Here is a 10,149-nt window from a genome sequence, read left to right as displayed (position 1 = left end):
TCAAACAAGTCCCTGGATGCTTCTTCCCCCGTGGCCTGTCATGGCTGAGAAAACTTCCCTTAAGCACCTTCAATGTTTTGTCATTAGCTTCCCCCAAACCCCTCCTTGATAATCCTCTGCCAGGTCTTCAAACATTTCAGTGCTTCAGCAGCTGGTGGGCTGAGACCACAGGCGGCCCTCCACACCAGCTAGGACTGCTCCCTCGTATCCCTTTCTGCCTGAATTCACCCCTTGCCTCCTGCCAGATGTGAAGCTCTTTGGAGGCAGGACCATTGTTGTTCTTTGTACAGCACCTTGCACAGCCAGCTCCTGGCCCATGACCAAGACTCCTAGCTGCTATTATTTTCTGTACAGCCACAAGCTCAGCCTTGGAGCAGTTGCCGTGAAGTCAGCAGAGCTGTTTCCAGGATGAAGTTTGGCTCGCTGTTCGAGAGGTGTGCTCTCGGGGCCGGCTCCCTCGCCTCTTTGACTAGGACCCGGCACATTCAGGGTGAAGCATCCTCAGGCTGTCGTTCAGGTTGCTAAATGACTTGGCTTTCTTTGAATCCTGCCTCTTTCTTGCATTCCCCCCCACCGATGTTACCACCATTGAGCTCTCATAGTGCTGATATTCACAAAAAGTGAATTTTCAGCTTGGGCCGTCAAACCTTTACTGAGCACGTTGCTTTTTCTTCTCGAGAGGCTTTCCATGAGGACTAGTGTCAGAGACCTGACCAGAGAAAAGACTATGTGGTTTCTGTTCAGGTACCTGCATTCTGCTTCTGCTTACGCCCCTGGCCAGCTGGGTGAGCTTGGACAGGATCTTTTGTATACCTGTGCCTCAGTTTCCCCACCTGTAAAGGGAGAGCTGCTGCTGAAAAGCACAATGTAAGAGCTGTGTTATTATTCTCTTCCCATTCATTGCTACGGAGGACAGCTCAGGCTGTGGCAGGCAAACAAATGAAGAAGGGAGCTTTGTGAAAAAATGTCACTCAAAAATTTTAGCCAGCGCCTGCATGTATGAAAATCGCTGGCTGCTTGCAGACAAACACAGGGGCTCTGCATTAGCTAAGCCCCATTGTCCTGCCTTGTTTGCTCATGATTATCGGTTGTTTATACATAGAGAGGCACGCCAGGCCGTTTGCAAACACAGAGGAGGAGTTGAGCCCAGTCCCAAAGAGCTGTGCAAACAAGGTGCCAGATTTTCAAGCATTCAGCACCCACTGTGGTGGGCCGGTGTTTCAGAGGAGCCCGGTGTGTGCCCACTGTTCTGGGCAATGGTGCCCAAATGCACGCCAAGTTCTTGTGATATGTTGGCCTCATGACCCCCATCCCAGAGCTTGCTGCACCTGGGCAGATCCTGCCCTTGAATGAAATGCCAGTAAGGTTGGTAAAATTTCACGTGATGGATGGGGTTGGCCCATGTGAGGTCCGTTGTACGATCAGGACTGAAGGGGCAAATGGATGTGTGTGAGGAGTGGGGAGAAAACCTTAAGCAAAGCAGCCACATCTTAATAATGCTGTTTTTTTTTTTTTTTCAATGTTACATGAAATCTTTATTGACTATCCCCAACTTCCCCCCACCTGGGCCACCTTTGCCTGGTTATTTTTATGTAGGTGTCATAGCAAGTTGGCTCATAAGGGCATAGTTGAGTGGTGGGTGGCTATGCAGATTTCCACAAGCCCTTACACTTCTGCAGGGTTGGAAGGGAGCCTGGGGTGGTTGCAGGATGCATGGAAAGAGCTTGGGGTGGTTGTACACAGTAGAGCCCAGAGGTGGAATGGCAGTATACAAGCAGGGAGCTCCTCGCCAGCACCAGGTAATAAGGAAAGGTTTCTCATCCCTTTGTAGATGAAGAGCTGTGAGGTCAAATGACTTGATCAGGCCGTGAGTGGAGAGTGAGATCCTTTCTTTAATTCTGCTCATTGCTGCTGTTGTGGCTGCTGAAGTCTCTGGGGTGCAATTAGGGTTTCTCAACTGGTAGGTTTTCCAGTGTTTTGCATTGTTGCTTTTCAACATGCATGAGCATGCCTCTGTGGAGGTGATGCTCCCAGCCCAGGGTGGATCTAGGGCAGTCCTCGACCCTGGAGCCCTGCAGCAGGCCAATCTCCAGGGAAGCGCCTGGAGGAACACTTTCCAGAGGCCATGGGGGAGTTCCTTCCCATCCCCTGTGCCCTGATGCTGTGCTTGCAGCCAGGAGAGCTGAGTGCACGGGTGATGGTTTTGTGCGCAGTAGAGAGACAGGCTGGTTCAGCAGACTTGGTTCAGATTCACCTGCAGGAGCACCCTGCCCCAGAGGGAAGGAGCCCAAAGATTGCTTGGGCAGCTGGAGTGGATCCCCTCCACTCTTTTTTGGAGGGTCCCTGTTACCCATCTCAAGGGGTGGAAAAGGGGCTGGGAGCTGGGCAATGTTTTGCTCGAGGTTATGTGAATGCAAGGATTCTCCAGCTGGGCAGTTGCAGAGCTCCCCCGGCCCTGTGAGGGCAGCTTTGTCCCTGGCTCTGTTGAGTGACTTCACCTCCCTACATCCCTTGAAAAGCATTGTCTGTGTGTGGAGTGGGAAATGTCCTCCATAGGAGGTCTATATTAAGCAGATCCTTTTTGGTATTGGGTGGTGGAACCGGAGCGTGCTCCATCCACTCCATGCATTGACCTGGTATTGAAGTGCTTCCAGGACCGGTGCAAAAAAACAGGGAAAAAAAAAAAAAAAATTCACCTCCCTACATGCCAGTTTTACCATCTCCAGCCCAAGCATCGTAGTCTGGACTCCTCTCAGAGTTACCTGGATTAGTTAATGAGCTCCTATCGTACCTTCAGGGCAATTTCCCACATGGTGCTATATAAGTGTCATTGGTCAGCAGTCAGTGTGTGGCGTGTTCCCGGCCCAAAGAGCTTCCCGGCCCATAGCTGGGCAGCCTGAGAGGTCCAGAGACCTGGGGGTTTCTCTCTGGTGCTAGGCAGTGTCGTGGGAGGGGACAGCAGCATCTGGGACTGGAACTGCAGGTTTGATGTCAGATGCTGAGGATCAGGGCCCTCCGTTCAGAGGGATGTGATGCACTGATCAGCCTGTGCACTGTATAGTCCTCTGCAAGCCCCAGCTCCAGGCCTAGGGTTTTCGATCATGCTCTGGAACCCACGTGTTTAGCTCTGGAGGTCATTGCTTCCTCCCCTCATGTTGGCCATAATTGCAACCATCACACTACCTGTGACACTTACTTCAGCCAAGGCTCTCCAGCCCTTTACAAGCAGCAATATGCTTACCCTCAGAGAACTCCTGCCTCCCCTCCCCTAAGCAGGCAGATGAGCGTTACTATTCCCATTTTACAGAGGGGTAGACTGAGGCACAGAGCCTCAGACAAGCCCTACCGTGAGTCAGGGATAACAGAACCCACCAGGAATGACGCTGGATTGCCACACGCCATAACTTGCTTTAAGAAAAATGCCAACATATTCAGAGCCACAGTGCCTTATGAGTAGGAGTGCCCAGCCTGGGGTGGGCAGCGATGCTCTGGACAACCAAATGCATTAGCAGGAGCAGCCTGGAACAGCCGTGACACAATTTGTGTTACGCATTTAAAAACAGCGCTGCTCTATGTGGGGAGCAGTGGAGCCATTAAGAGAAGAGAAAACATGCTCTTCCTTTCTAAGCTGGTCTGCATCAGTTAGCCTCGCTGTGCAGAAAGTGGCAGGCACTGGGGAATTGCTTGCTGGCTCACAGCAGTGCTGCATGAGGGAGTGGTGATAATACTCAGACAGGCAGAGAGATAAAGGCAAGGCAGGCTGGACTGGAGAGCAGGAATCCAGGGCTGAGCTAGATTTCCCTCTCCTGCTTCTTTGTCTTTCCAAACCAGGGTTTAATATCGTACTTCTCTTGTCATGCACAGTTTGCAGGTGGCATCAGGGCCCCATTGTGCTAACTGCTAGAAACCCTGCAGAGCTGGTGGTCTGGGTGGATGAGGTGGATATAGTGGGAGGGGAAACTGAGGCACAGGGTGGGGGAGAGAAGTGATTTGCCCAAGCCTGGGCAGAGCTGGGAATTGAACCAGTGGTTTTGACTCCTTCTGGTCCTCACTAGCATTCCCTGCCTCTCTCCTCTCCCCTTCATCCTCTTCACTGTCTCCCTCCCCACGTGTCAGTGCTGCAGATTAAGTGCCCAGTGCCCCGGGAGACCTGCAGCTTACAAGCCAGTTGACACTCCTGGGGGAGTGAAAGCTGCCAAGGGGCTGAGGTGCCAGGTGTGAAGCTTGCCCGCCCATCCTGGAGTCGCACGCGCATGACCAGTGCAGCTCTCCTGGGTGCTGTGAACGAGGCAATGGGGTCAGAGCTGTGGTGTCGCTGGCGTTTGGTGGCCATGCTCTGCTTGTGAGTGGAGATGAGAGGCACTGGCCAGCCAGTGTGGCTAGTGGTAGCCATGCTCTGGAGAGCAGATTCCTGCCACAGACCCCTTCAGCTGTGCTGGAAGTCCCCGTGAGCTGGGGTCCGTCAGAGGCACGGAGGCTAGTTGCCTGGGATGTCTTGAACCACATGCAATGCAGCATGACCAGAGGGTTGTCGTGGGCACTTCCCCTCTCAATGCCTCAGTTTCTCCAGGTGGGGATAGCAACACTGGCCTCCTTTGTAAAGGGCCTGGAGACCTTGTGGGGCAAAAGGATCAAAGTTGGATGCTTTCCTAGCCCATCTGCTGTGGCCCAGCCCCTCTATGCAGGACAGGCCTCTGGCTGGTGGGGTACAGGAGGTCAGATTGAATCTGCACAAGCTGTAGGACCTGTGCATCACAGCAAGGTGGGGTCCATCTCATCTCCAGGCCCTGAGTCTGCTTCTCTGTACCTCAGTACAGTATTCTGGAGGCTTCAACCCACTTCAAGGAGGGAGGGGAAAGAAGCACAGAGAGGGGTGGTGGTGGTGGGAAGAAGAGGTTTAGGACCTCCTGGTGAGAATCTGTTTGAGCCCTATATTATGATTACAAGGGGGAGCAGACAGTGGTCCAGCTTGGAGACCCCTTCAGACGCAGTGAGGGTAGGGAATTATCTATAGTCAACTGGAGTGAGCTAGGATGCAGCCTGCTGCCCCCCCACTTGTGCTAGCTGGCCCGGCTCAGCCCCTCGCTGGTCACAACCTGGCAGTGGCCTGCAAGAAGTCCCCAGGGGGCTATGCTGAAAATGAAGCCACAGGGAGGTCCGCTGGTAAGCTTGATGCATGGCAGTGAGAGCCCATGGCTTTGGCTGGGAGGCTCTGTGCTTCCAGAGGGCTGGTCCCCTGCTGCTGCATCTCTTGCAGATGTGGGTCGATGCTTTTAACCGGTTTTAATACTTTAAGATCTGCTTCGGCTGCCTGGGAGCTGCGCAACCATCTCATTAATTTATCATGGGACTCTTTGCTTTGGCCGCCAGTCAAAAGGAATGAATGCAGTGGCTTAAGGCATCAAAAAAAAAAAAGCTGTGAGAGCCGCAACAGTGTCACGGAGCAGGGAGAAGGGGTGGCAGGCAGGGAGGAGGAGGAGGTGGCTGAGGGCTTGTTTTGACTTACTATAGTATTGTCTGACTTAAAAATCAGCTGCTGTCCTTGCTTCCGCATCCGTTGCTGTCAAATGTTCTCTTTGGTGGTGGTATGAGCGCAGTATCCTAGGAACACAACTTGCAGCTCATCAGTGAAATGTTCGGAGTAAGTACAGTTGAAGAGGGTGGCTTGGGGTAGAGGTCTGTATCAAAGAGGATATGATCTCAACTGTCTGCCCCTTTGTTTTGCAGCAGACTATTGCAGGGGTGACTTGGTGGCCACCTATAAGTACATAAAGGGTGTGCATCGGGATCTGGGAGAACGCCTGTTCACCAGAGCGCCCAAAGGGATGACATGGTCTAACCGTCACAAACTCCTGCAAGACCGTCTAGGCTGGACATAAGGCAAAACTTCTTTACTGTCCAAGCCCCCAAGGCCTGGAACAAACCCCCCCAGAGGAGGTGCAAGCACCTGCTCTGGACACCTATGAGACATATTTGGATGTTTATCTTGCTGGGATCCTCTGACCCCAGCTGACTTCCTGCCCCTTGGGCAGGGGGCTGGACCCGATGATCTTACAAGGTCCCTTCCAGCCCTGATGTCTATGAAAGTAAAGGGCTGGGAGGGAGCTGCTGGCTTGCTGAGGGACATCCATATTTATTAAGGATTATGCAATAAACACTGGCCTATTACAGTGCTATTAATCCTCTTTAAATATGTTTTTGGTATTTACAAGCCATGAGTAACTGTTGCATTAAATGTAAATTAAATGTGTGTTTTGGAGACTTAATAGAGGCCCAGATGAATTGTGCTCGCGGAGGGAAATGACTGTGTACGGGGGGAAGCATGGGGCTCCATCCTGCAAGGTGCCAAGCGCCTCCCTGGAGGGGCAGAGGGGGTAAGGTGGGCTCCGGTGTGCTGGGCACCTGGCCAGACGAGGCAGATGGGGCCTGATGTGGGGAAGAGAAGGGATAGAGAAGGAGGCAAAGGAAGTGGGGTGGGGTGGGGTGGAAAGGAGGGAGAGTAATGGAGCAGAGAGGATCGAGGGCACTGAGTGGGAAATGATGGCGGAGGAAGGGGATCAAGGGAAGCCAGGAGGATGTGCTGGAGGAGGGATGAGAAGCAGAGCAGTGCCTGCCGTTTTGTGCTCTGGGAAGGTTTCTTCTGCTCCCTGAGTTGAGCGGTGCTCGTTTGACAGCACCAGTGATGGGGCTGGCAGTCACGTGCACCTGGGGCTGAGGCCAGGAACTGGTGGGAGATGGGGAGAGAGCTGTGCGTGGTGGTATCCCAAGGGCGGGTGCCGTGCCTCCCCTCAGAAGAGTGGCTCACCCCTGTCATGGAGGCTGCCCACCCCTCCCTGTGCCCAGCATCATTCAAAACTTTGGCATTAGGACTATACGGCAGTCAGTGCTGTGCGATGTGTGTGCAGGTGGCATGGTGGCCTGGACTGCCAAGCTAGAGCAGCCCACTCTCTACTCAGGCTCAGGCAGAAATCGGTCAAGAGCATCATTAAAAACCAGAGCCAGCCCCAATACTCTGGATTACTGAGCAAGGCCAGAAACAGGTTGACAACAGCAGTGAGACCCCCAAGCTTTAGTCCCAGCCAGGGAAGAGATGGCTCGGATGCAGCGTGCCTGCCGTTGGCAGGTGAGAGAGGCTGAACATTGTACCCGTGCAGCGGGACGAAGCCATGCTCCAGGCATGGCAACGGCACAAGATCTCAGCACCCCCGGCTCTTCTTAACATCTGAACAAGCCAAAGGGGTTAGGGCTGTAGCTAGACATTGTTGGGACAGCAACGGGACCCGGGAGAGACCTGCCCAGTGCCGCTGCCCCAGTAGGCTCCAGGGGCACCGTGGAAGCAGCGGGTGCGCGTCAGCAGGCGAGCGCGACTGTCTGAGCACTACCAGCTCGTGGCAGCGCCCATCACAATCAGCCGCATGCTCCGTCTCTCCAGGTGCGGGAGCTGCAAAGGCAGTGGCAGCAGCGTGTGGCGGGAGGAGCAGGTGTGTCCCTTATTACTCGCAAGGCCAATTCTCTCCCTACCCGTGACAGGGCAGGCAGAGAACACGGCTCGTCACAAATGCCGCCGACAGCCCAATATTCCAAGACGTCACAACCCGCAGGATTCAATAAAGGCGGCTGGCGGCGTTGTTGGGAGCTCAGGTGTGGGCCAAGGGGGGCACCGGGGCCTGAGCGACTCGATTATCGTAGCTGCTATTATGAGCCACTAAATTAAGCAAGCGAGCTGCTGCGAGCAAACAGCAGTCACCTCTCCCAGGTAGCTTCTCTTGTTAATCGAAATGGAAAAGGCTCCTGTTTTGCTGAAGACTGAAAAGCTCCTGTGAGCACGGTGGAGGCTCGGGAAGAGCGAGGGGAAGCGGCAGTGAATATCGGGCGCTGCTCAGCGGCCGGACAGGTTTGAAAGCAGGGAGGGTTAACTCCTTTGTTTCCAGGCTTTTGGGCTGTGCAGCTGGGTTTCAGAGGCTGTCCCGTTGTGTCCTCCCACCAGCTTACATGGGCAGGGACGTGGAGAACCCATGGACATGCAGACTGTCCCGGGGACCTGCTAAACTGTACATTAGGCAACACTGAAGTGGTTGAACATCTAATAGCTGTTTATAGCTCAGCCTGTTCCCACTGATGCCCAATAAAAAAGTTTTTCTGGAGTTTAGAGGAAGGAGGATTGAGGCCCAGATTTTTGAGCTTCCTGGGCCAGATCCCCAGCTGTGGTCAATTGAAATAGTTCAGCTGATACCAGCTTATTTGAGCTGGGGACCTGGCTTTAATAGGCAACGGGCCCGATTTCTAATGGTGCATTTCGGCCCCATTGCATGGTTAGAGAGAATCTGGATCATCATTTTCCAGTTGAAAATTTTGGTTGTCTCATGGGTTACAGGGATTTTTTTATGGTTCCTTGGGTAGCCACACTCCTCACTTCTTGTGCCCTTTATCTGAAGATCCCTAAGTGCTTGATGCATTAATTATGTGGGTGGCTACTGTATCACTGCTATGCTGGCATTTTCCAACAGTTTCTGCTGGTGGTTCTCCAAGGGCTTTTCAGGCTTTGATCTCACACTCACCCTAGATATCCAGTAAGTATGAGACCTCTCTCAGTCAGAGGGAAATGGAGGCAGAGAGGAAGAAGATGATTTGCCATGTTTGATTGCTCAGCCGTGATTAGAATTTAGGATGAGTGGTCAGTCCCTGCGACTTCAGGGGATCCATCTTGAAGTAAGGGGATGAAAATAATCTTAGAGAATCTCTCTGTTACCTGTTGTGTGATCTGGGCCCTGCAAGCAGCAGATCTGAGCAGGTAGATGCCAAGACAGATTTCAGAAAGGTTTCCCAGACCTCCCAGGTGAAGTCCACCCAGAAGCACGTAGCTCAGCAATAGTAGCTCTTCCCCAACTGCACAACATGGGCAGTTTCAGAGCAGTAGAAATAAGAAACTGCATCATCTGGTGGTCTTCTGATGCTTTTGCAATGGCTCCTGCCACTGCATCCTTGATAACAGGATGGAAGAAGTGGGCGTTTGCTGGAAAATGCTGAGCATTTTAAAGGTGAGGGGAAAGTGATGTTAAAACTTGCCCTGGTAGGAGATGGAGTGTTGAGGGTGCCTGCTAAGTACCCCTCACCCTGGGACACTCTCAGAGGAGTATTCTGGATCAGGAGAGCGGGGCAAATAATGTGAAATCGTTGATCGCTGCCTTAAGCGGGAAGAGCATCTGGCTCCAGATGCCCTGTATTGCTGTGCCAGGCCAGCCAAGGACATCATGCCACCACTCAGCAGCAACAAGCTGCTATTACGCATTGTTGCTGACCTGAGAGAGGAAGAACAAGGGGTCTCCAGCCAGAGGCACAATGGACATTGCAGAGCCCCAGTCATCCCCCACCAGCTTTCCAGGCATGGAGTTCTCTTCAGTGTGTCACAGGAGCTGATCTTGCAGGTGGCAGAGAGAAACTGAGCAGAAGCTGTAGGAGATCTTGCGGGGGAGTGTAGAGAGCTGGGCTCGATCTGCAGGGATGACTTTGCCACTCACTTGGCACTCCTGATAGCATGCTTGGTCTCAAGGTACCTGATGACATTGCTGATAAGCTGTTCAGAAGAGCTCTGTGCCCTGTGTGCTAAAGCTCTTTGGAAACCCTGACTCCATCGTGTTTGACAGGAGTCTCTGTTTCCCTCTGCCCAGAGCAGTTGCTGAGAGCAGGAGGCTTAGCTGAGCAGCACCAGCTACATGGTATGAGAGTCAAATGTCGTGGCGTGTACAAACACCCATCGTGCCTGCTTTTTGTCTTGGCTGTATAGGCTGCCCTCCTTCTCATCAGCTTCTCCCTTACTGAGTGTGACAGGGATAGGAAAGGGCTCTATAATATTCCTATACAGCTTATAGCAATTATCTTACCAGAGGCTCTTGCCAGGGAAACATGAGAGTCTGTGAGCAAGGAGTTGCCTGAAAGTTAGTTTGCAGGCCATGGGAGGCAGAAAGCCAGGAGAAGGAGTTGTGCGAGTATGACTCCTGGGAGAAACAGAGTTTCTAGGTACCTAGAGCTTGCTGGAGTGGTAGACTGGGGAGTTTTTGAGTGAGGAAGCTGCCTGTTGTTATTGAGATCTATTGTATTTGGGGAAACGTTGTAAGCAAGCAAGATGGTGCTAAAGAGCATCTGACACAC

This window comes from Crocodylus porosus, unplaced genomic scaffold (genome assembly GCF_001723895.1).
Source record: "Crocodylus porosus isolate Cpor-Errol unplaced genomic scaffold, CroPor_comp1, whole genome shotgun sequence".
Classification (NCBI taxonomy): domain Eukaryota; kingdom Metazoa; phylum Chordata; order Crocodylia; family Crocodylidae; genus Crocodylus; species Crocodylus porosus.
The sequence above is the reverse complement of the archived record's forward strand: the minus strand, read 5'-3'. Positions refer to the sequence as shown.